At 41.9% G+C, this 23,920-nt stretch overlaps 2 long non-coding RNA genes across 6 annotated transcripts in view; one reads left to right on the top strand and one right to left on the bottom strand.

The window, feature by feature from the left end:
* LOC310761290 overlaps window positions 1–19,073 on the bottom strand; it is a 27,756-nt gene extending 8,683 nt beyond the window's left edge. For all 5 annotated transcript variants that reach the window (XR_014547333.1, XR_014547334.1, XR_014547335.1 and 2 more), the window contains exons 1-2: window positions 18,633–19,073; window positions 952–1,124 (exon numbers count right to left, since the gene is read on the bottom strand). This is a non-coding gene — a long non-coding RNA (uncharacterized lncRNA). The remainder of the gene's footprint in view (window positions 1–951; window positions 1,125–18,632) is intronic.
* LOC310761318 lies at window positions 4,852–23,920 on the top strand. The gene is made up of 2 exons (XR_014547375.1): window positions 4,852–5,796; window positions 23,465–23,920. It is a non-coding gene; the product is annotated as an uncharacterized lncRNA (long non-coding RNA).

The following is a 23,920-nucleotide window of genomic DNA, read 5'->3' as shown; positions in this document are numbered from 1 at the left end:
TAATCCTTCTTGAGAGGTTGCTGCTCAGCAAAACATCTGAGGATATATTTTTGAGGGTTGGGGTAGCTAATAGATTGCCCTGGCAGGTACAATTTGAGACTCTGTGACAGCATTGAAATAACTAGGCAGGATACAGGATTGGCCAAATCTTTATCGACTACAGTAGAAAGTGTGGATGGCATGGCAGTATGGCAGGGATCTCACTCCACATTCCAACCATCCTTAGTTCTCCTTCAGAGTAGAGAAAAACCCAACAGCCACCATGGGAGTCACCTAGTGCTGAGCCTTGGCCTCAAACGTGACAGGAGTGAGAAATTTCAGCTTTGCATGTGCCCCATGGCCAATCTCTCTCTCTCTCTCTCTCTCCCCCCCCCCCCGCACCTTTATTATGCTGATCCTTCCCAATGCCATTTCCACTAGTATACGTAGACCTTAAGTCCCCAAGGGAAAAGTGCAAAAACCCTAGCCGAGGGGCAAGTTTGAGGGAACAAAATCCTTTTTGGCCCTGTCAACCAGCAACTCAAATAGCCCAGTGAGGCTGTAACATAACACCAAGGGTGGGCAAAATGGCCCTTTAAGATCTCACCCTTCATTCCCCTTGTGAGATCCTGTGAGACCTTGAGAGACGTCATGGACCTTCCTGACTGCTCTTTTGGGCCCTTGCCACCGGCCAAAATCACCCTGCACACACAGGTGCCCAGAGCTTATACTGCTTAGATTTGATCCTCTAGCTAGACCTAAGGACAGACTGTAGATAGAGCATTCCAGCATGGGTCAGCTACCATATGAGGCCTGACAGCTATTTGTTTTGTATTTAATTTATTAAAGTATTTATATCCCACTTTTCAGGACAGGTGTCCTCACAAGGTGACATACAAAGCCAGTCTCAAAACATATACAAACAGAGAAACAATAATTTGTTATGGCACGTCAGAGAATGTAATGGCTCACCAGTGAAGGGGTAAGTTGCACAGTTGTTGTGCAACTGTTGTGATGCATCTTTCAAGACACAGCAATGATAGGGCAGTGGTACCTCCCAAATACAGAGGTCCAGTAAGGGTGAGTGGACCAGGAGTATCAGAAGAGGGCCAAGAATATTTACTGTTCTTCCCTTGTCCTTCAACCTGCAGAATACAAATGATATTTAAACTATGGAACAGAGTCACTTTTGCATGGTGGCTGAATAAACAGATTATACTGCATTCCATAAAAGCAAAATAATATTTTATAGGATTCAGAACAGAAGGAAGGTTTAAACTTTGATGCAAAGGGTTGCATAATGATGACCTATGTGCATGTGTGCTGCATAAATAATATATTAATAAGGTAGCATGTCCTGAAGTTTGTAAAACACACCCACAAAAAACACAGGACATTTTTAGTAATTTAAAGACATGCATAAGCTGTTTGACTAATTTCATTCAAACATATTTTGAGATGTGTTAAGAGCACTCTCATTTCCACTTTGTATTTTCTGAAAAATGTTAACAATCTCCCAAGGAACATATAAACCACAGAATTGAATTCTAATGTCCCTGAGCCATGCTCCCCACTGCCCCAAGACAAGGCAAAACCCTATTTTAGGTCTGGCAGCATATCTGCCACTATCATTATTCCTAATTATTCTTGACATTTTGTCCATTATACCGTCAAGTTCCTCGGAGGATAGAAATAATCATCCAAAAGTGGAGCCTGGTTAATTATCTACATTGTCTGTGAAAGCCGGTGGTGTAATGGCTGAAACATCAATTACTGCAATTGGTGGTGTGTACTGACAGAAGAAATAGATCTTTGAAATCACCCCTACCACCGAATCATGGACATTTCTATCCTCACTCCTTCCTTGCCAACTTTGTGTCAGTGAACCTCATTTGTTAGCAGTAGAAAATGATAAGGGATGTTTAAAAAGGCAGTACTTGTGTGAAATACAAGATGAATGCCTCTAGGGCAATACATATAAGCGTGCCCTTCGCAGGTCATCCAAATATTTATATATTGCAACAAGCTAGCAGCTATTTTTATAGTAGCAAGAAGCAGTAAAGGAAAATATATTTGTGGGATATGATTTGGGACAGAGGTATACGCGCTGAGATTTTTTAAAAAAAGCATTCACTGTGATTGTTAGCATAATTATATTTTATCTCTCTAGTAGCTATTGTAATACAGTTTGCATATGCAAAAGGGTGGTGTTTATTAGTATACTTTTTTTCACTCTATAAGACGCACTTGACCATAAGACGCACCTAGTTTTTTAGAGAAGAAAAACAAGAAGAAAAAAATTCTGAATCAAATGTTGTTGAAGAGGCCAAAGCAACGCTCCTGCTGCGCTAAAGAGGCTTCGTGGGGCTACCCTGAAGCCAGAACAGCAAGAGGGATTGCTGTGCGGCAATCCCTCTTGCTGTTCTGGCTTCAGTGAAAGCAACGGGCTGCCCTTCGTCTCTTCCCCACCTCCTGGAAAAGTGAGCAAGAGCCGCACACGGGCTCTTCTCTGCACTCGCTTTAAAGAGCCGAGCCGAGCCTGTGGAGGGAGCCGAGGAGGGAGAAGGGCAGCCCGTCAGTCCCTTCTCCCTCCTTGGGGAAAAGCCCCCAAGAGCCGCACACACGTTCTGTGCGCCTCTATAAAGGGAGCGCTGAGCAGAACCTCCCGCCTGCATTCGCTCCATAAGACGCACACACATTTCCTTTTCCTTTTTAGAAGGGAAAAAGTGCGTCTTATAGAGCGAAAAATACGGTATGTGTGTGGGCATGGTGCCATCATTGTGATGAGGCCCGTGATTTAGCATGCAGAAAGCTCTTGGGAAAGGTAGCGTTTATTTGCCTTCCTGGGAGCGTGGGAGGCCACCTTCACTTTCAGGTGATCAGAGAAGACCCATCCTGTGAAGACCACAAATTCCAACTATATTGCCACCATTTTCAGGAAGTTCTGATCACCAAGTGTTTTTTTCTTAGAGGGCCAACAAGGCCTGTTTTCTTAACAGTGAGTAGTCAATTTCCATCCCAGGTGGTCATTATAAGAGCCTTGTAACATTTAGAATTGTGTTGCTTGTTTTCCTCTCCCTTCTGAATCTCCTTCTCCTTGTGTCCTTTCAATTTATGAGCCTGCAGGCAGGGACTCTGCTACTTTCAGGTGCAGCACAGTGCTGTCCTATCACCGGCAATGAGGTATGATTCAAATTCCATCCTTCCCTTGACTTCAGACCCCAAAATGTCTTGAGGCAGTTTACCCATTCAGCTGCAAGCCATCAAATGTTGCATATTTAAAAAAGGTAAAGGAACCCCTGACCGTTAGGTCCAGTCGCAGATGACTCTGGGGTTGCGGTGCTCATCTCGCTTTATTGGCCGAGGGAGCCGGCATACAGCTTCCGGGTCATGTGGCCAGCAGGACTAAGCCGCTTCTGGAAAACCAGAGGCGTGCACGGAAACGCTGTTTACCTTCCCGCCGGAGCGGTACCTATTTATCTACTTGCACTTGTGCTTTAAACAATGATAAATTATGCGATGGACATGCATATGAGAAACAGAGTCCAACCTAGCAAACACATATCTTCCTTTGCATTGTTTCCCGTATAGATTGTAGATTGTTCTAAAAAGCCTTAGGACATTTCAGAAGACAAACACCTTGAATAGTTTTAAGCTGAGTCTAGTTCTCACCAAGATAGTAAAGACGTGTTGGGGCTGTACCATTTCAGTCTGTAGTTTGGGTTCCTCTATTCTGAATAAATTCACTGCACGTTAAAAAATAAAAACATAACCCTAACATGCCAGGTCAATTGAGAACCCTTGTTTGTTTGTTTGTTTGTTTGCTTGCTTGCTTTTAGCCTTCTTTAGGCACTATTACAAGAAGAAGAAACATGGGTAGAGTGGGACATCAGTGATATACATGTTGCTCCCCCAGGGATGCATGACTTCCACCAGCTCCTTCCATGATTACAGTGAATCTCTGTAGTGAGGAAGGTCCAGGCAGAAGTTCACAATAATCGTATACGGAGCCACTGGGGCAAAATGGGCACCCCCTTCCCACACCCCAGTCTTCCTGTGTTCCTTCTTCTGGTGATAATGCCTGAAGAAGGCTTGTGTGTAGCTGGTTTGTTTGTTTAGAATATTCTTTACCATCAATCTGAAGTTTTACAGTCTAATATACAGTTCTATCACTTCAGTGAGAACTAACCCTTTGTATATATGAAATCTTCAATGGCATAGATCATATTAGTGTTTTCAGTCCAACACACACAACAGCATAAACAGCCATAAAAGGATAGAGAGAGAGCTGAAACAGACTCATTATTATTGAAAGCCAATTCAGCAGTGTAAGTCCATGGGGTCATAAAAGTTGCACAATTATAATTATGAGCAACAGCACTAGGCTGTAGGTGTCTTGTGGCAACTGTTCCACACAGCTGTAGCTTAAAGAGCAGCTCAGCATATTACTTTCATTGAAAGGAGAGTTTCTTCCCTCCCGTCTAGGGACATGGAACCCCATCATACCTGGGCTGTATGTCAAGGCCATAGCTGTCAAGCATCCCTTATTTGGCAGGACAGTCCCTTATCCCAGCGCCATGTCCCGCTGCTGTCCCTTATTGATGATGTCCCTTAAATAAGCTACTGAAGGTAATGGGGCCCTTTCTATGTCCAGCTGTGCTTTGTCAACAACAAATTGTTGCTGTTTTTTTGTGTTGAATATATGCTATATGGTAATTTATGGACCTAATAGGTATCTAAAGCCATTTGCATGCAACAAAATATGTATTTTATCCAAGTAATTGTTGATCCCTTATTTTGGCTGCTGATCCCTTATTTTCGAGGCTGCTGGTCCCTTATTTTCAAATCTGTAAGTTGACAGCCACGGTCAGGGCTAATATATGGAACAATTACTGTGCAAGAGGTTTTCAAATCATCTCCACATACCAATTGCAACAATGCCATACCTATAGAATGCAATCACAAGTAATGTTGGTTTGATGTTTGTAGGGGTGTGTGCAGCTCCCCACCCCCACTCCCCACCCCCTGAGAAATTTCGCCTGTGTTTCTGGATTTCCCTTAATTTCCCAGGGAATGTTCTACACATATTCTGCTAGCACAGACGCCTCCAAATTTACTTCCAATAGCATTAAGTAACATGACTGGATAGCATAAGGGTATGTGACCTTCCCTGGGTAAATGTTGCTAATTTTCTTCAATGACATCTGTCTTCCCTCAAAATCCCTACAAATGTTTCATTTTAGCAAAACTTTCTCAATATACATAGAGTTTTGCTTCAGGCAAAAATCATTAAACATAGAAGCACTTTCCTGGATTACTACCACAAAGAAAACAAACACTTGTGGTTTGTATTAAGCAGTGTTTCAACACACACACACAAACACACACACACATTATTAAAGGAATTAATAGAAGTAAGTGAATCAACACACGTGGCCATCTAAAGAAAGGGGGTGTTTGTCTGGAGACTATTAAGTCCAGAATCTAAAATTACCTAACTAAAAGGTTTAGTGCTACGAATTGGTTGGAAGTAAACATTAAAGTGTTGTTTTTTAGGTTGTTTTTAAAAATTGCTAAAGAGCTATCTTTATTTCTTTTTTAATATCCATAAATGTTTTAATCTGGTATTGAGAAAATGTATTCCCTTTGCAGATTTACTAGTTTAAAAAATAGAGTGGTAGAGTGTGTTGCATTGAGTGAATAATTAATTTGATCTGAAGCTGCTTTGTTATTGCCTGTTACATATTAATAGTTTACCTTTGATGGCGAGGATGACAAGACTGTGTGGTACTATCCTGCAGACTTTGCTACTGACAGGTGAGTGCTCTGTTCTGCTGCAAGACACATATCCTTTGTAGTCTGAGCTTTCTGTTTGTAGTTGTCAACTAAATCCAGTGTTTGTTTGCCACAAATAATTTGATAGATTCCACATCTGTGGAAATGGGGGGGGGGGACTTGTATCTGAGGGGAAAAACCACATAACATGTTTACTATTTCTGTTTGAACTTAATTAGAGTATACTATATTTTGTGAGGGATCATGTTATGCCACAGAGTAAAATGAATAATAATGAAAAGAGAAGGGTTTGGGATGCATACAATTTGTCTGGCAAAAGCAACAAATGTATAAATTGTGCGTATTTATCGTAGGAAGAGCTGTCCAATGGGAAGATGTGGTTGAGCTGAAACTATTCAGAGGGTTGTGGTTGTTACTCTGCGAACATCATTGGCAGTGTTGAAATTATGAAATTGCAGAATTGCTTGATCCTCTCTTGCTTTCACTCATAACTGACTTCCCTTACCAGAATTAATACTATTACATAGTCAAATCTTATTAGCTATGTAGCTTTGTGACATCATCCTGCTTACCAAATGGCCTGAAGTTGGCTAGGGCTGCTTATACAGTCACTGGAATGAGGAAAGTAGGAGGGAAGGAACAGCTGCCTGGGGAAACAGTGACGCTACACAGGATAGCAAAAGGTAAAGGTTTTGCTTGCTGATGACACTCACCCAGTGAGCATTGGTGGGCTTTGATGGGTGGCACCTACTAGTTGGTAGACACCTCAACTAGGGCTGAAGAAGAAAGAAATCTGTGGTTTTTAACCGGCTGACAGAAAGATGATGTGTGTGTGTTTGTGTGTATACATACACTCCAATAATATACTAAGGATGCTTTGCTAACTAGCACTGTCTGTCTGGAGGCTGGCTGCCAAAAGTTAATCTTGTGTATGTATAAAAGAGAGGTGGCAGACCCTCATAAATTTCTAGTGCTTTCTCCTCACAATGGATCTGTTGTTGTAATAGCCTGTCCCATACCAGTGGGGACAATGAAATAACGTTTGTGTGTAATATAATATGATGTGATATCATTGCACCCCATCCCAATCTCTGAGTGGCACAAGGTGCTTACCCAGGGTTCATGTTTCCTTTTGGAATGAGGCACAATGGAAACTATGGTGTCTTTATTATATATGGTTTATTTACACACATATAAAACCTGAACCTATGATTGAGGGGTTCACAGCATCAACACCCCTGAAGGGTCTTGTTTCTCCCATAGCCGCAGACTTGGATTCAAACAGAAATCTATCATTGCTCTCAAATGGTGCTCTGACTCTCTCCCCAGCTTGTTTTGTTTACTTCTACATCACATCACTGACACTTTCAACTCTAAACTCAGGCTTTGTCCTTCTATCTCTGAGCTTCAGAGGCACCAGCTTCTCAAGATGATCAAGGGGGCTCGACACAACGTCCTAACATCATGCACGTGACATCGCGAGGAGCCAGGGGGCAGAATCAAATGCCCTCTGAACATTGAGGGGGCCTGGTTCCCTTAAAAAAACCATAATGGGGGAGCAAAGTGTCTCAGCCTTGAGGAGCTGGCGCCTATGCTGAGTTCTAACTATCTGCTGAACTGAGGGAGGGGCTCCACCCATTTGCAGAGTCCCTTTCCTCTGCTTCCCTAATGGCCCATCACCCAGGCTATCACCTCAACACAGGAAGCTAGCCTGGGTTATATTTTAACACTTGGTGGCCCAAAAGGATAGAAGGATATTGCCTACAGGCTACTTCCTCCCCTCCAAAAAATAAAATTCATAACAATATGAATATAAATCATTTGTTTAAAGCAGAGATATATCACTAATGCTATTTGGCAATGAAATATAACATGTGTTTCAGTTATTTACTACGAAGTAGTTTTTGAAGAAAATGTCCTCTAGCAGAGTGATGTTCTAGGCAAATGAATTAGAATTGCATTTGTCATCAGGTACATCTAAAGGTCAACCTGACTTCGGCAACAGTATTCTCAGCTTTTGACAGAATTTGATCAATCTTGTCCAGAGTCAATTAGCATCATGTTATGTGCTGGCTTGGCTCTTCTTATCAATGCATTTATCAAAAAGCATTGCCGATGTTTTTCCTCTCCTTTCTTTCTTCCATGGAAGCTTTTTGGGAACTCCAAATACCCTACATTATAAATTTGGAAATAGGTAACATAAAGCCTAAGGCCCAGTAATGTCACATCTGGCTCCTAGCATGCTCTGATAATGGAAGAAAACGAGTCATTGGGAGCACATGTGCTGCATCTGTAATATACCAGGTTCAGCACCTCCAGCACCTCCAGTTCAGCAACCTCCAGCACCTCCAGTTAAAATACTCCACAAATAAACAGTACAGTGGTACTTCAGGTTACATACGCTTCAGGTTACATACGCTTCAGGTTACAGACTCCGTTAACCCAGAAATAGTGCTTTAGGTTAAGAACTTTGCTTCAGGATGAGAACAGAAATCCTGCTCCGGCGGCACGGTGGCAGCTGGAGGCCCCATTAGCTAAAGTGGTGCTTCAGGTTAAGAATAGTTTCAGGTTAAGTACGGACCTCCGGAATGAATTAAGTACTTAACCTGAGGTACCACTGTATTGTGCTGATAGATCAATTATTCAAATCGGTATAAGGCATTTTCACATATTCATACATCACAGTCTCATTGTCCCAACCTAAGGGACAAAACCAGATGTGCATAGGGGCTCTGTAATTTGGCATTTTAAAGACCTAAAAACTACCACAATGGTCTTGGATTGCTTCGGGGATACAGTGCTGTGGGAGGGTTTGTTTATTTATTTATTTATTTATTTATTTATTTATTTATTTATTAATTACATTTCTTTCCCTCATTTGTCTCCAAGGATCTCAGGGTGGTGAATGTGGTTCTCTTCCTCACAACAACCCTGTGAGGTATGTTAGGCTAAGAGATGGTGACTCGCCCAAGGTCACCCAGTGAGCTATGGCCGAGTAGGAATTTGAACCCTGCTCTCCCAGGTCCTAGTTTAACACTATAACCATTACACCACACTAGCTCCCCTGATTTAAATTCACACACATGGAAATGTAGCCTTATTGGAGTTCACTGATTGGGTCTGCGTTGCTCCGGGACAGGAGGAAGGAAGTCAAATGACACCGAGTTGGTTCAAAGAAAGAGTTTATTCTGCTCTCCGGATAGCAGAAGGCACTTGGATGATCAAGTCCACAGCAAGTCCAAAGAAATGACAAGTTTCATGCAGTATATATATCCTCCAGGCACGCTCTCCCTCCTCCCCTCGGAGCCCAACCACGTCAGCCTATGTACGCAGGTTGACATCACATACGTTCCTGCTCCGGTACTCTCAACCATAAAAGGATCTTCCTTCCTGTACTTCTGACCATAAAAGGATCTTCCTCTTCCTACTCTTATCTAGGAAGAGGTCATGATCTCCGGGAACACGCTTTTGGCGTATTTCCCGGACATTGGTCCCTATGTATTTTGTGGTGAGCACATAAGATAAAGTATTGACGTGTTTTCTTTGTTCCCCTAAAGAGTCAGGGTCATCCCTTGCTGTGACTGATAAAGGAGAGAGCTTGTTTATGCAATTGTGTCCTTATTATGCTTTTGCTCAACAGTTCAAGTTTTACGCATTTAAAAGTGCTCTCTTTTGAGTTGAGTCAGTTTTAAACTTGCTACACAGAATCCCATTCCTTCAATAACTATATTGCCTGACTTTCTTCCTTTCTGAATCTGACAGCAGCTTTGGTGCACGTTTGACTTTAAATCGGAGACATGACATTGGTGGGTTAAGCCTCCCTCCTTCTTTCCTGCTGCTTCTGTTGAATCCTGGAACCAAGGCTTGAGTTTGGGGCAAGTACTCTTTGGTGAGAAAGCCCCAGCAGAGATTTAACATCGCAAAACATGCAGCCAAGAAAACATGAACATATAGGCTGTAAAACCTTTAAAATGTGCTCTTCAGATGAGTTCCAAAATGTCCACTTCCCTAGCACAGAGATAGACCACACATTTGGTAAGTCATAGAAGTGTTTACTTACAAACATTTTTTGGCTACTAAATGTAAAAGTTTCTAAGCAATTGATAGAGAAAAGAGCTAGTTTCAGACTTCATTGCAGTCTGAAACAAAAGAGGCTGGTTAGTGATGCTCAGAACTCCTCACATACAAAAGTCTGTATGCAGACGCTTGGTGGCCCATTTCCTCTCAAGTAAGGAGGTGACAATATAGGCTAAGCTTGGCAGGACAGCTTACTCTATGGTTTTAACCCCTTCATGCACTAATTAGATTTAAACATACTAAAGTTATATGAGGCTGGAAGCCTACAATCTAATTTGCACACACACAATTCAGGGCTGCTTTTATGCCTTGAAAAAAAAGTCAGGAACTCTAATCAATTTCTAGGTCCCATCCAGTTTGGCTCCAGCTGCCAGAGGCATTTTAACCCCTATATTTGCAATGTGCAGAATGATGGAGATATTGTTCTGCATTAAGGGGGATGTCTTGGCTACAGTCCCATGTTGCTATTCAATCTGGTGCAGGGGAAGAAGGGAAGGGGTATCTTTAAAGCCTTTGCTGATGTCTTGGACTTGTGTCATTGGAATCAAGGGCAGAGTCTTTCAGCAATGATGACAGGAATATTAAAAAAAACCTGAAGTTTTGTTTTAAAGAAGCACAGGGCATAACCCTCCTGAAATAGTCTTTTCAGCCTCTTTCACAGCTGTGTGTGACAGAATCTTAACACTTAGCATAATGGTAACCTCTGTCCTCTGAATTTTTTAGTTTTGCCCACCCATCCAGTTACAGTGGTACCTCGGGTTAAGTACTTAATTCGTTCCAGAGGTCTGTTCTTAACCTGAAACTGTTCTTAACCTGAAGCACCACTTTAGCTAATGGGGCCTCCCGCTGCCGCCGCACCACCGGAGCATGATTTCTGTTCTCATCCTGAAGCGAAGTTCTTAACCTGAAGCACTATTTCTGGGTTAGCGGAGTATGTAACCTGAAGTGTATGTAACCCGAGGTACCACTGTATTTGCATTGGCTTTTTGCTGCTGCCTCCCCTCCACTGCCCAAATGCCACTTGTGAAATCAGACGGGAAACTCTGGGCCCAGTGCTTCAGCCTGGCTGCAGTTTCACAGTTGGCATATGAGGGGGTCTATACTGCAGGCTGGTGGTCTCCTGCTGCAGCTGTAGGGGCGAAAGGTCATGTTTAAGAATGGAAGGCCACACATTATTTTTTTTTTTAAACTCAGCCAGGCATATGTTTCAATTGTGCCTGAGAGGTTTAATTGGTGACGGACTCCAACATTCACTTTGGACCTTCTACTTGAGGCAAAAGTTCAGTGACAACTTTGGAACAACTAGGGACTGAGAAATTTATCAGTTTTGTTTTCTCATGTTTCCAAACTTCAGTTCAGTTCACACTCATTTATGATTTATTTTTTTAAATTAAACAACAACCCCACAAAAAAATTTACAGGATATTCTGTACCTTGCATTGTAAAAAAGAAAAAAAAGGGGGTGTAAGAATACAGAAGTAAAGTTCTATTAGTAACATCTCCCATCATCTCATGTGAGTTAAGTATTTGCCTTTCTTAATAAAATAATCCTTAAGATGAAATTGGTTATGGAGTTGAAAAAAATCAGAATGATTCTTGGAGATAACTGAGTAATTTGTGAGTTTTGGGCAGGTTTCTGAATTTCATTATCATTTGGCTGCTCAGCTCAAAATTATAATGAAATCGCATCAGTGACCATAGAATAATTGCTTTGATGTAAATTTATTTTTTATATTAAAAAGCAAAGGGAATAAACTGCAATATGATGGACAACATGTCTGGATTTCCAATAAAAACCACCATCCCACCATTGATGTGGTGTGTTGTTTAATTTGGGCAGAATCCAGCCAAAATTAAACTATTTTAATTGTCTTGGATTTCAGTGAGGGGAAGCTAAACACATGCTTAACTCTCTTTAAAATCAGTGGGTCTTTAAAAATATTGGATTTTGGCTGGATTATGCTTTTTATGAATTAAATATGTTAACCTTTCCCCATTAAACTCAACATAATGTAGATAGAGAAAAAAAATAAAATCTGAAGAAAAAACACATGCAAAACAAACCACAGGCAGCCCAATTAAGTGTCTTTCTCCAGATCATAATGCCACAGTTACTAATTAAAAATGTGGAAGGCTTTTTTTTTTTAAACAAAGGAAGACCAGGGAGCAATCCTACGCATAAGAAGCCGGAATGAATTAAACTGGCATAAAATTACACAGATCTAAACTCTGTTCAGCAGCGGTGTTACTGCTGGCTGAGCCAGCTTAGGTCTAACAGAGGGCAGGGGAGCCTTTAAAAGAGTGTTTTATGATGCATCTGACTAGCCATTTTTGGTGAAAACAGAATATTGGAGTAGAGGGACATTTTGTGTGAGCCATCAGGACTCTCTCTCTCTCTCTCTCTCTCTTTTTACCTTATGAGTTGACCTAAGTCTCAAAACACCACAGATCTCTGAGCCTTTGAATAACAGTCGTGAAGAAGAATGAAATCATACAGTGGTACCTCAGGTTACATACGCTTCAGGTTACATACGCTTCAGGTTACAGTCTCCGCTAACCCAGAAATAGTGCTTCAGGTTAAGAACTTTGCTTCAGGATGAGAACAGAAATCGTGCTCTGGCGGTGTGGCAGCAGCAGGAGGCCCCCATTAGCTAAAGTAGTGCTTCAGGTTAAGAACAGTTTCAGGTTAAGTATGGACCTCCGGAACGAATTAACTACTTAACCTGAGGTACCACTGTATTTGGTCTTAAATGAACTTCAGCTGATAATGGTGATTTCTGGAACAGTCAAAGGTCCTCACGTTCTGGCTGATGTAGAATAAACAGGGTGTTTCAGATACTTTGCAAACTTTTTGCTCTTCTTGCTCCATGCTATCTTGCTCGTCTATCCAATGTGAACTGGTTCCCACACTGGCTATGAACCCAGGTTTTCATATTCTAAGCCCAATACTCTACGTTCCACACTGACATGCGCTGTATCAGTGTTTCCCAACCTTGGGTCTTCAACTGTTTTTGGACTACAACTCCCATCATCCCTAGCTAGCAAGACCAGTGGTCAGGGATGATGGGAATTGGAGTCTGAAAACAGCTGGAGACCCAAGGTTGGGAAACACTGTGCTATATCACTCTGGCTCTCTGTAGCCCATCTGCTTATTGCAACTGATGTAAATGAGAACACCAATAGAATTTTGTGCTGACTGCCATGTCTGCTCATGCACGTTCTCCATGTAGCCAACAGTTTGGCCACCAAGTTAGTGCCTTTCCCTACTTCATGATATTTGCTTTTAAAATGACATTTACTTTTAAAGTGACACTTTCCCCCACCTTTGAGTGGCATTTTGATGGCACGCTCTGCAAATGTTTGGCAAAGATTTGTTGAACTGATTAAAAAGAAAAGTCAGTACAATGTGGATGTTGATTTTTCTAGTTGCTGTGTTGGTTTTTTAGAACGGCTGACATTGTTTAATGGAAAATATAGAGCATTGTATCTTTTTGGCAGCAGTAGCAATCCCCCCCCCCCCCGCCACCCACACAGATACTGCATGCATGTGCCGACTTCATTAAATTGCTTCTGCACACCTCTGGTGAAGGAGGCTGTGTGTCAACTCTGACAAGCCACAGAACCACTGCAAGCAATGAAGCCATTAAAGGTGCTAATGCATCCATCACAGATTCAAAAATTCCACTTTGTGTCTTATACAAACTCTCCTTGTCTTTTCACCCTGGAGACATCAAGTCACAGAAACAAGTCCCTAGGTATTCCCGACCATTAGTTATCATTATTTTCTGTGTACTCTCAGCTCCATTCATCATGCTGGCACTGCTTTTGCAAATGGCAGCTACTGAAGTTAATGGACCACATGTTTCGTAACCGTGCTGCCTTTCTATCAGGGTGAAGACAACAGATGTAACATTTCCAGGATGGCAGAGGTGGCTCATTAGAGCTCTTGCTTCCCTCCAAACATGCATAATTTCATATCCTGGGGCAGCCTTGGTTGGGGGAATGCCCTATTTTTCAGGTTTCAGCCTGGTTCAGTTGAACAATAGTAAATCCAGCTGAAATGCTGTGACATCACAAAAACATATCTCCACCAACTGCAATATTTTAAAAAAAGAAATTGAACTTTTTGTGAAATGTAGGTTACGTAAGGTGTGCAAGTGTGTCCATGGCACATGCTACTTAGGCAACTAGCTGCCAAGATGCACAAAAGGTGCAACAAACTGGGCTTTTTTGGCATGGAAGACAATGCACCAGTCCAGCAATTTGATAGGCTCACCTGGACACAAGTTCCAAAGCTGGTTTCACACAGTACATGAAGAAACTGCTGGATCTTTTTCTTATAAAGAATGCTAGATGTCATTCTGAGTTGCTGTTGTTGAAAAAATAATCATATTGGTTGGTTTATAGCAGGCTTCCTCAACCTCAGCCCTTCAAAAGTTTTTGGCCTACAACTCCCATGACTCCTAGCTAGCAGGACCAGTGGTCAGGGATGATGAGAATTGTAGTCTCAAAACATCTGGAGGGCTGAGTTTGAGGAAGCCTGGTTTATAGTTTATATAAAAGAGTTAATAGCATGGAAGCTGGATCTAGCTGGTCCCTCCAGCACACATTCTGTCTCATTCACACATCACTAGCATTGCTTACAAAGAGTAAATATAACACACATAAGTCACACTATTAAGAAAGAAAAATGGCTTCAGATCCAGAGCCTACATGGTGGAAGCAAGTTTCACAACTGCCTCAAGCCATGTTGGGTGGGGTGTGTGTGTATGTGTGTGTGTGTGTGAGTGAGAGAGAGAGAGAGGGGGGGGCGCTTGGGAGTTTGACTGGAAACATCACAAAGAGAATTTTCTCTGGACTATCTGTTAGTGCTAACACTGCCCTCTACTGACTGGAGGCATGCAAGATTGCTGAAACCCAACAATGTTTTCCTCATTTTATAGCTGATGTGCTTTAAATGTATGGTGCAGATGTGGTGAGTGTCTGGCACAAAAGCACCCAGTGAGTTTCATGGATGAATGGGGAGTGGGATCCTTGTTCAGCTTGCTAGCCACTCCATCTCTGCATCCTATTGGATCCAGTCAGCATGGCCAAGGGGTGATGGGAGCACCAAGCTGGAGGAGTGTTGCACTAGCCCTTATCAGCCCCAGCCAGTGTGGAATAATGGGAGTTGTTGTTTAGCACTATCAGAAAGGCATGATGTTAATGACCCCTGCACTAGGTTATCCTTCTATGTCTCTAGCTTTACCTGTGAGATAAGCCCAAACCTATTTGACCACACTCAAACTGCGTTAGCAAACTATAATGACATAACAGCTGCTAATACACCAAATCTCATTATATATTATTAGTCTTGCACTGGAGGTTTGATAGAGTATTAACGACACTCAAGTTTTTTATTGCTGCACAATGGAATATTTGAGCATACTGGATAGCAATATGATGCCTAACTGGATGCAGATAGCAGCTATGTCACAGACATCTCCAAACTATTGGCCTCAACACATTTTTTCCTAAATAATGCCTAGCATCAGGGGTCACTGATAGGAAAATATTAACAGTTAACTAAATAACTTGCACAACTCCTAAAAATTTTATAGCTCCTGGTATCCAACTGTCAAATTGAACTTGGTTTCAAACTGGTAGCAGTTCTGAATATAGTAAGAAAGAAGCATTGGAAGCAGAAGATATATTATTAAAGATCTCTGGAGATAATTGTGACCAGCACACATGGTGACATCTGTGATCATACACAAGCTCCTCATTAGGGTACCCTAGCATGCCAAGACAGTTCTTTTTCTCACTAGTGAAAACACTATTGGAATTCATTGCCTATTTCTAGAGATCAATCAGATTTTTTATTCTTTTATTTTTTTAAAAAAATCTTCCCTGTAGATGTTGCTGCATGGAGGAAGTAAAATCTCATCTGGTGGGGCAGGCACCGCTTCCAGGTGGGGATTTATATGAATGTGATGGCAGGAAAATGTGCTAACATGCACATGCAAATTTTGCTCATGCAGATGAAGGCACATCAAATAGAGGATTTTCCAGAATCTGAATCAACCAATCCATTTTATGCAAATAAAATTGATTAATGTAGCAAGGAGTGAGGGAGGAGTGAGCAAGATGGATTAATACCTGAGGGTGGTTTCATCCTATTTCTCTTCCGAAACACACTTCATATGTATTCCTCTCAAAAAAAAAAAAAAAAAAGTACTCTCAGTTGTTGGACAAAAATGAAAAATCTCAATGAAACTGACATGTGCTGGAATCAGGGCTTTTTTAGGGGGCCCCAAGAGGCAATTTTTTCCAGGGCCTCACACATGAAGGGCCCATCAACACTGGCAATGCTGCACTGTTGCCAAATTGTACAAGCTGCAGGCAGTAAGGAACTGCCATCTCCACTCGCTGCTGTTCTCAGCAGTTGGCTTAGACCATCAGGCCTAATGCACATTGGGGAAGAGCAGCAAGACTATATGCTATGGTGGCCCCCATGAGACTACCTATTTACATGAGAGTAACAAGAAGACAGAAGATTTCAGCTAGCTCCCCAGAGGCTGCAGTCCCATCCTGTAAAGTCAACTTATGGGTCATTTCCAGGGAGGTCAGATCACCAGGCTGTTTCTCAGGGTCAGCCAAGACTTGCTTTTTAAACTCTGAACTGCCCATTTCTATTCAAGCTAGACGTTATAAGAAGATTGCAACAGTAATAATAAAAAATAATAATAAACCTTTATTGTCATTACAGCACCTATGTGCAGTGAAATTAAACAGGCCACCCCCATACATTCAGTCTTGTTCATGCTCTGTGTGCTTGTCAGAAGTCAATTACACCACTATTTTTTTCCCATTCAGCAGCCCAACAGCCCATGGATAAAAACTGTTGGTGTGGCTGACTATACTTCTGTATCTCCTGCCCGAAGGTAGGAGATTAAAGAAGTGCTGGCCAGGGTGTGAGTCGTCCCTAAGAATTTTCCTCACTCTCCTGAGGCAGCAGTCTCCCGTGATGTCATCTAGCAAACTCCGGGGACAGCCCATGATGTCATGTGCTGTATTCACCACCCTCTGTAGGGACTTCCTGTCCGTGGCTGTCAAACCAGCATACCACACTGTAATGCAGTATGAAAGGACACTTTCTATTGTGGCCCGGTAGAAGGAGATAATCAATTTTTGTATGACATTGTTCTTTCTCAAGACCCTGAGGAAATGGAGTCTCTGTTGGGCCTTCCTAACCACTTGGGTTGTACTGAATTTCTAAGTGAGGTCTTCACTAAGGTAAATTCCCCGGAATTTAAAGGAAGAGACTGTCTCCATACAGCCCCCCGATATACAACAGGGCTAGTTCCCCTCTCTTCCTCTGAATGTCCAACACCATCTCCTTTGCCTTGCTGATATTGCAAGAATTTGATGCCTGGATTGCTATAGCTTTACCATAGTTGTCAATGCACTGGTAACTTCCAAGTTGGATTACTACAGTGTGTTCTGTGTAGGGCTACCCTTGTGATTGATCCAGAGGCTGCAGCTTATGCAGAATGCAGTGGTTTGTTGGGGAAAACGACTGCCAGAATATTGCACCTTGTCTGTGGGATTTGCATTAGCTATCAATCTGTTATCAGGCCAGGTTCAAGCTTTTGGTGCTAACATGCAAGTTCCTATATAGCTCAGGTTATCTGAGAGACTACCTTATCCCACAGTTACCTGGTAGGTAACTGTGTTCTGCAGGAGGGTTTCTCCTTGAATTACCTAAAATATCAAAAGCCCTCTCAACATTACATACATTGAAGCAGGGCTTTCTGTTTGTGGCTGCCCCTGTTTTGTGGGAAAATATCCCTAATGAGATTCAGCAGGTGGCCAATATTTGTACTTCCCAAAAACATTTTTGTTACAACAAGCTTTTCCAGCTGGATGGAAAGATTTCAGCCTTAGGTGTTCATTGTCTATTGGTTTTAAACCTACCTTTGGTGTTTTTTTGTTTTGCTTTTAAAACTATTTTAATTGCTTTTATGGTGTGCTTGAGACTCTTGTGAAAGTTGATACATAAATTAAAAATAATAGCAGCAGCTGCAACAACAACACCACCACATGGTATATACTTAGGTCTGCAATACCCCATCTCTCCCATTATGAGGGGGGAAGGTATACTATATATGGGCTCAGAACTGCTGTACTCATGTTTTTACTGCGGTCTTGAAATGCTAAACTACAAAAATCCAGTAGTAGCCATTGGAACAGAATTATATAATTGTCCTTGCAGATAGTGTAGACAGTAGAGAGGGGCTCAATTATGTCAATGAAATAGTCATTCAAATACGTCCATATATTATATTTGAATGGTAGGGGGGAAACACATTCACTGCCCCCACTCTGCAGAAACATTATAATCAGTTTTAGCCTTTCCTGGTTACTTTTCATCCAGATTTCGACCCAATGGCCTTATTTCCTCCCTCAGGAAGGCACACAGATCTGTGCCCATCAGGCCATCTAATTATGTTGCTTTCTTCAGCTTCAGAAAGAATCTATGGCATATGCAAGATCTAAGGACTATTAGACCTTGTCGGCCTGACCAAAGTTGGCAGCACGCTGTGTGCCATGCGAGATATATTTCAGTGATCAGAACTCAAACCTCTAATATAGTTTAAATTCATTTTGAATATTTGATCTTTTATTTGACCTAAATAAAAGATGAACATGGAGATTTAAGCAGGCCAACAACTTGTTTTTCTCTTTCCTGATTAAAAAAACCAATCCTCCTGTCAGACTGGGAATATCCCCTAACTCACCCAGTTTAGGATATTCCACTGTTCTTCAGCGGGGTTTCTTTTCCTGTCAGCAAAGTTAGCGGCTCACGTATATGTCAAACAAATCTTCAATAATAAAGAAAACTGTAACACAATAACATACTGTTTGAGAGAAGCTGAAACAACATCATGAGGCAAGAGTGACAGTTGGCTTCTCTAACTGAACTGAACTGAACACACACTGAAGGGAGGGGCCAATTCCTGAGCAGAATGCACAAGCCCCGCCCACCAGATGCCAGACATTCTACTATTCAAATTAGGCCCCAATGTTTTCCTTGCAGTCGACAACTTGTTTTTCTCTTTCCTGAGTGCATAATTCACTGGGAAATTCTTCTCTGGAAGTCCCTTGAAGATGAAGAGGAGCTCTTTGCAGCCCTCAGTCATTTGAAGAGTAAAGATACTGCAGGCGAAAGAGTCTTCAGCGATAGGTAACAGGGTGTTTTTTCTCACATTAAAACAAGTTCCCTGCAGTCAAACAGCCACACTTTGAGTGGCTTACTGTACAAGTAAAATGCTGGGCCCCAAATCATGTATGCATTAATGTAGTCATATTTATTTAGATATTTATACACCACGCTTTCATAGGAAGTTTAACAAGGCAGTGTGCAACATAAAACCACAACAATAGCAGTAAAAACCATCTATAACGTATGAATGAAGACTGCTTGGTCATAAATAAATAAGTAAGATCCCAAAGCCCTATGTCAGGGAATGGCAGGGCTCTGACAAGTGTGTGACAGAGGCAAGGTGCCCAGAGATTGATCCAGAGAGGAGGGCAGTGATTTATGGGGCTTGGTGTCAGAGACAGAGGTGCAGGATGTATGGGGAGTAGAGGAAGAGGTTGTTCAGATGAGGGGCAGGCCGGTTGAATCCCCACCATCCCCTGCCCTACTGTCTCCTAGAACCAGGAGGGGCTAGAAGATGGAACAACAGGGACGACTTCCATGCATGAGAAGCCTCAGGTTGCACTTGCACACTCCATCAGACAAGAGTACATAAGCCTGGGAGGGGCGGGGACACAGTCCCACTGTTGTTTCAACTTCCCCGCCATCTACGTAGTACACCTAGTACATCCAGTGCACCTTAAGAGCTGGTGTGTGTGCTTTTGTCCCTAAAGAATGAACTATCATTTGTTTGCCTTCCTTGGCTGGGTGTGTGCAGGACAGGCTGTCTGAACAATACTATTTCTAAAAGGCATCTGAGGGAAAGCAGGGATGACTGCTATCAAACTTCAGTTGTTGTTGTTCTTTATTTGCATCCCACCTTCCCCCAGAAATGAGACTCAAGGCAGCTCACAAAAATTAAAACAAACGTGGATAAAACACAGAAAGCTAAAAAACATATAAAATATAATAGTTCAAAAGTAAACTATAATAGAATTTCATGTTTATGCCAGGGGGAAAGAACTATGTCTGATTGTGCCAGTGCATTCTGACTGCACTGGCTGCATGCAACCCTCATGGATCAATTCCAAGGAGGTCCTGGAATCCCAGCAAGTTGATTTGGACTGAACTGATTAATCAGTTCCTCTGCATTGAGAGGCATCTGGAATCCATGAAAGGGGACACTGTTAAAACCCAACACCAGGACTCCAAGCACAATGCCTACTGATAGCTCTGTCAGAGACCCTGAGCCAGTGCAGCTGGGTGGAGTTCTGTCCCAGCTGTTCCCTAAGGAAAGACTGCTGATGCAAGTTGAACTTCTGCCTGTATTGTAGACATTTTGTCAGTCCCCAGACTCTGGTCAGTGAGAAACCAGCAACCCCCATTTTAATGGGACTAGAAGTTGCAGGGCTGAGACTAGACTTGCTTTGCCACTGTGGAGATCAGTGCTCGAGAAACCCAATTCCTAATGTCTAGACAATTCCTTCCATGTAGGTGCAAAAATGAATAGAAGACAAAACAGAGCCCTTAAGAAAACCAAGGGGCTGAACATTACTCACCCAGCACTACTTTCTAGGTACATTAAACAGGTAGAATCAAAACCACTACAAAACTGTGCCCCCAGGTTCCAAACTAGCCAAGGATCTCGTTGCTGGGGGTACTGATTTTTGCTTTCCTGTCTACTTCCTAGTGTAGGTCATCAGTGAATGTGACCAAGGCTGTTTCCGTCTCAAACGTAAACCTAAACTCAAACCCATATTTGTTTCTGTATCTTCCTGCAGTGAGAAGAGCCTTCTTCATCTGTGAAATGTTCAAGGCTATGAAAACTTAAAATATAAGGGTGGAACTTGGGTGGAATTCTGACCTAGAATGGGAGTTAGTTTAGAAGCCAATACTCTGATCATATGTGGAGCAACTGCTGTTCATAACTGGGAACGATATAGAGGATTAGTTTGAAATACAAAAACATACAAGTCAGTTACCTAAGGTCTGTACAACATCAAATAAAATATTTAACTGAGCATGTATAGGTTCATGGTCTTCTTCAAATATTAAAAATAAGAATCATTAGTGCATAACCTATTCTCTTCTATTCATCCCTGCAGGTATAAAGTTAGATCACACATGTTGTCTGTGAAGTCCTTGCTCTTGACTATGTTGAAAGCCAGGCAGTGAGTGAATGGGTAGCTTGGAGCAAAGACATTCTATAAAGAGTGCCCTTCACTTATCAGGTGATACACAGCATAAAAAGCAAAGTGTGTTATTGAAGTGTAACAACCCAAATGAATGTTGCACAGGTCTTCCGTAGCTTGAAAGTTTAGTTAAAGTTATAGATGCATAAAGAATATATGACAGATTCATTAAGAATTTGTGATTGGTGCCAGTAATACAAATCAGAGAGAGTTGGCTTACAGCAGCCAGAGCATTTTACTTTTAAAAGTTCATGCTTGCTAAAGCCATATATGACCCAATCTTCATTTAAGATATGGAAATCCACTGCCCCCAGGCCCACACCATAATTCACCTAACTCTCTGGGACTCTATGGAGAAAATGGAAGGTGAAACTTGAGTGGAATTAATAAGAATTGAATACGTTCCTCTTATTTCCATGATAAATAGCTTTGAGTGTGACCAAGTGTGTGTTAGGTGTATGTAACTGGACCTCCTCACTTTTGTATCAGCCCCTCCCCTGTCCCTTGACCTCCCCACTACGTCCCACTTTCCCCTCTACCTTCCAGTAAGCAACAGCAACACAACGGACTGGATGCGACATGAGCAGCAGTACTCCACCACACAGCTTGCTATTCCTGCTGTCAATAACATGATAACTCATTTCTCCAGTTGCCCCATCCCTCCTGCACATTCCAGTAGCATTCAATTGTGGGATGTACTTTGGTTCTGTGCTCCAATTTTAATTTATCAGTCAGATGCTGCAATGGTGCCATGCTCCTGGGCCTTCTGCTCCTATTAATCCTTTAAGCAAGTGTCCCTTGCAATTTAAACAGCAGCTGAAGACAAGCGATTTTGTTGGCACCATGGAAAAAACCAAGTCTAAACTCCCCCTCCTCACTGTCCACAGTCCTAAGGCTGGTTAGACAGTCATAATTTACACAATTAAGGTCACATCCCATGTGACTCTATGAAATGTGACCTTTGTCTGAAATCTACTGCCAATCAGAAGAGACAACATTAGGCCAGATTCATTACAAATCAGCTTTAAATGTCCACATCTCCTTTTTTGCAATGGCAGCAACAAACAGAACAACCATGGGTACAATTCAGTGTTGCCCTATTGAAATTGTTCTGTGAGTTCATTTCTGACCCAGATAGAGAAGCTGCTTCTGCTTGGCATGACCACACTTCCACCCCATCCTGACCCTCCTCACTCAATCTTTGGCAAGAGTAAGGATCACTCTAGTGATGTAAGGAAGTGAGAGCTGGACCATAAAGAAGGCTGATCGCCGAAGAATTGATGCTTTTGAATTATGGTGCTGGAGGAGACTCTTGAGAGTCCCATGGACTGCAAGAAGATCAAAGCTATTCATTCTGAAGGAAACCAGCCCTGAGTGCTCACTGGAAGGACAGATCCTGAAGCTGAGGCTCCAATAATTTGGCCACCTCATGAGAAGAGAAGACTCCCTGGAAAAGACCCTGATGTTGGGAAAGATTGAGGGCACAAGGAGAAGGGGGCGACAGAGGACGAGATGGTTGGACAATGTTATCGAAGCTACTGACATGAGCTTGACCAAACTGCGGGAGGCAGTGGAAGACACGAAGACCATGGGGTCACGAAGAGTCAGACATGACTAAACAACAACAGCAACAACAAAGGATTGCTCTGCCCATGTATTTTCACATGATCTGAAATTTAGTAAAAGAAACACCTGAAAATTCATTAGTACATCTTTCTGAGAAATAAACGACTCAGCCTATACTCCACAATGATTGTCATGTTTCCAGTGACAATTTGGTACACATATAGTTCAAGATAATCCAATTATGAAAATTAAATATGTATACTGTAACTCTGTATGTATGCTGTAAGTATGTATATGTAACTCTCACAAGGAGGTGGATGTAGCGTATACCCCAAACAGTCCACTGTTTTAGAGAGTCTGAAAATGGAACATTTTTACATTCATGTTGAAAAAATATTTTTTGCCTCAGTCATTTTATCACATGTGGTGGTCCTGTGAAAAGGTGAAGGGTTTAGGGCAGGCTTTCTCAACCTCGGCCCTCCAGATGTTTTTGGCCTACAACTCCCATGACCCCTAGCTAGCAGGACCAGTGCTCAGGGATGATGGGAATTGTAGTCTCAAAACATCTGCAGGGCTGAGGTTGAGGAAGCCTGGTTTGGGGAAAATGATATATAATGAATTGAAAAGATGTTCAAATTGATAATCCCAGAAAAACCTGAACCTTTTTTACTAGGAATAATGGGGACAGAGGTCCTGAGAAAGCTGGCTACCGACAACAGCAACTAGAACTCTATATGCACAGAAGTGGAAAGAGAAAGGATTACCAAAAAAGGAGAAATGGCTTATGAAACTGATGGAATATGCTGAAATGGTGAAACTTCTAAATTAAGAGGACATAATGAGGAAGTTTAAAGTGGAATGGAGACCCCTTATGGATTATCTATCAAAATATCACCAATATGTGAAGTCATGGGCAGATTTGAAATATAAGCAGTGGATTAATGAAAGATGTAATGGTTTAGATAATGAAAATGTATATCTTATAGCTAACAGCTAATAAAAAGGAGTAAAAAACAAACACCAAGGAAAGGAGGGATGGGAAGTCAAGAAGAAACTTTGTATGTTTAAAAAAATGTATATAATGATAAATGCTTTGAAATATTGTTGGAGACTTAATAAAATTATTATT

Source organism: Podarcis filfolensis, assembly GCF_964270895.1.
Source record: "Podarcis filfolensis genome assembly, chromosome: 4".
NCBI classification, from domain to species: Eukaryota; Metazoa; Chordata; class Lepidosauria; order Squamata; family Lacertidae; genus Podarcis; species Podarcis filfolensis.
The sequence above is the reverse complement of the archived record's forward strand: the minus strand, read 5'-3'. Positions and strand labels throughout refer to the sequence as shown.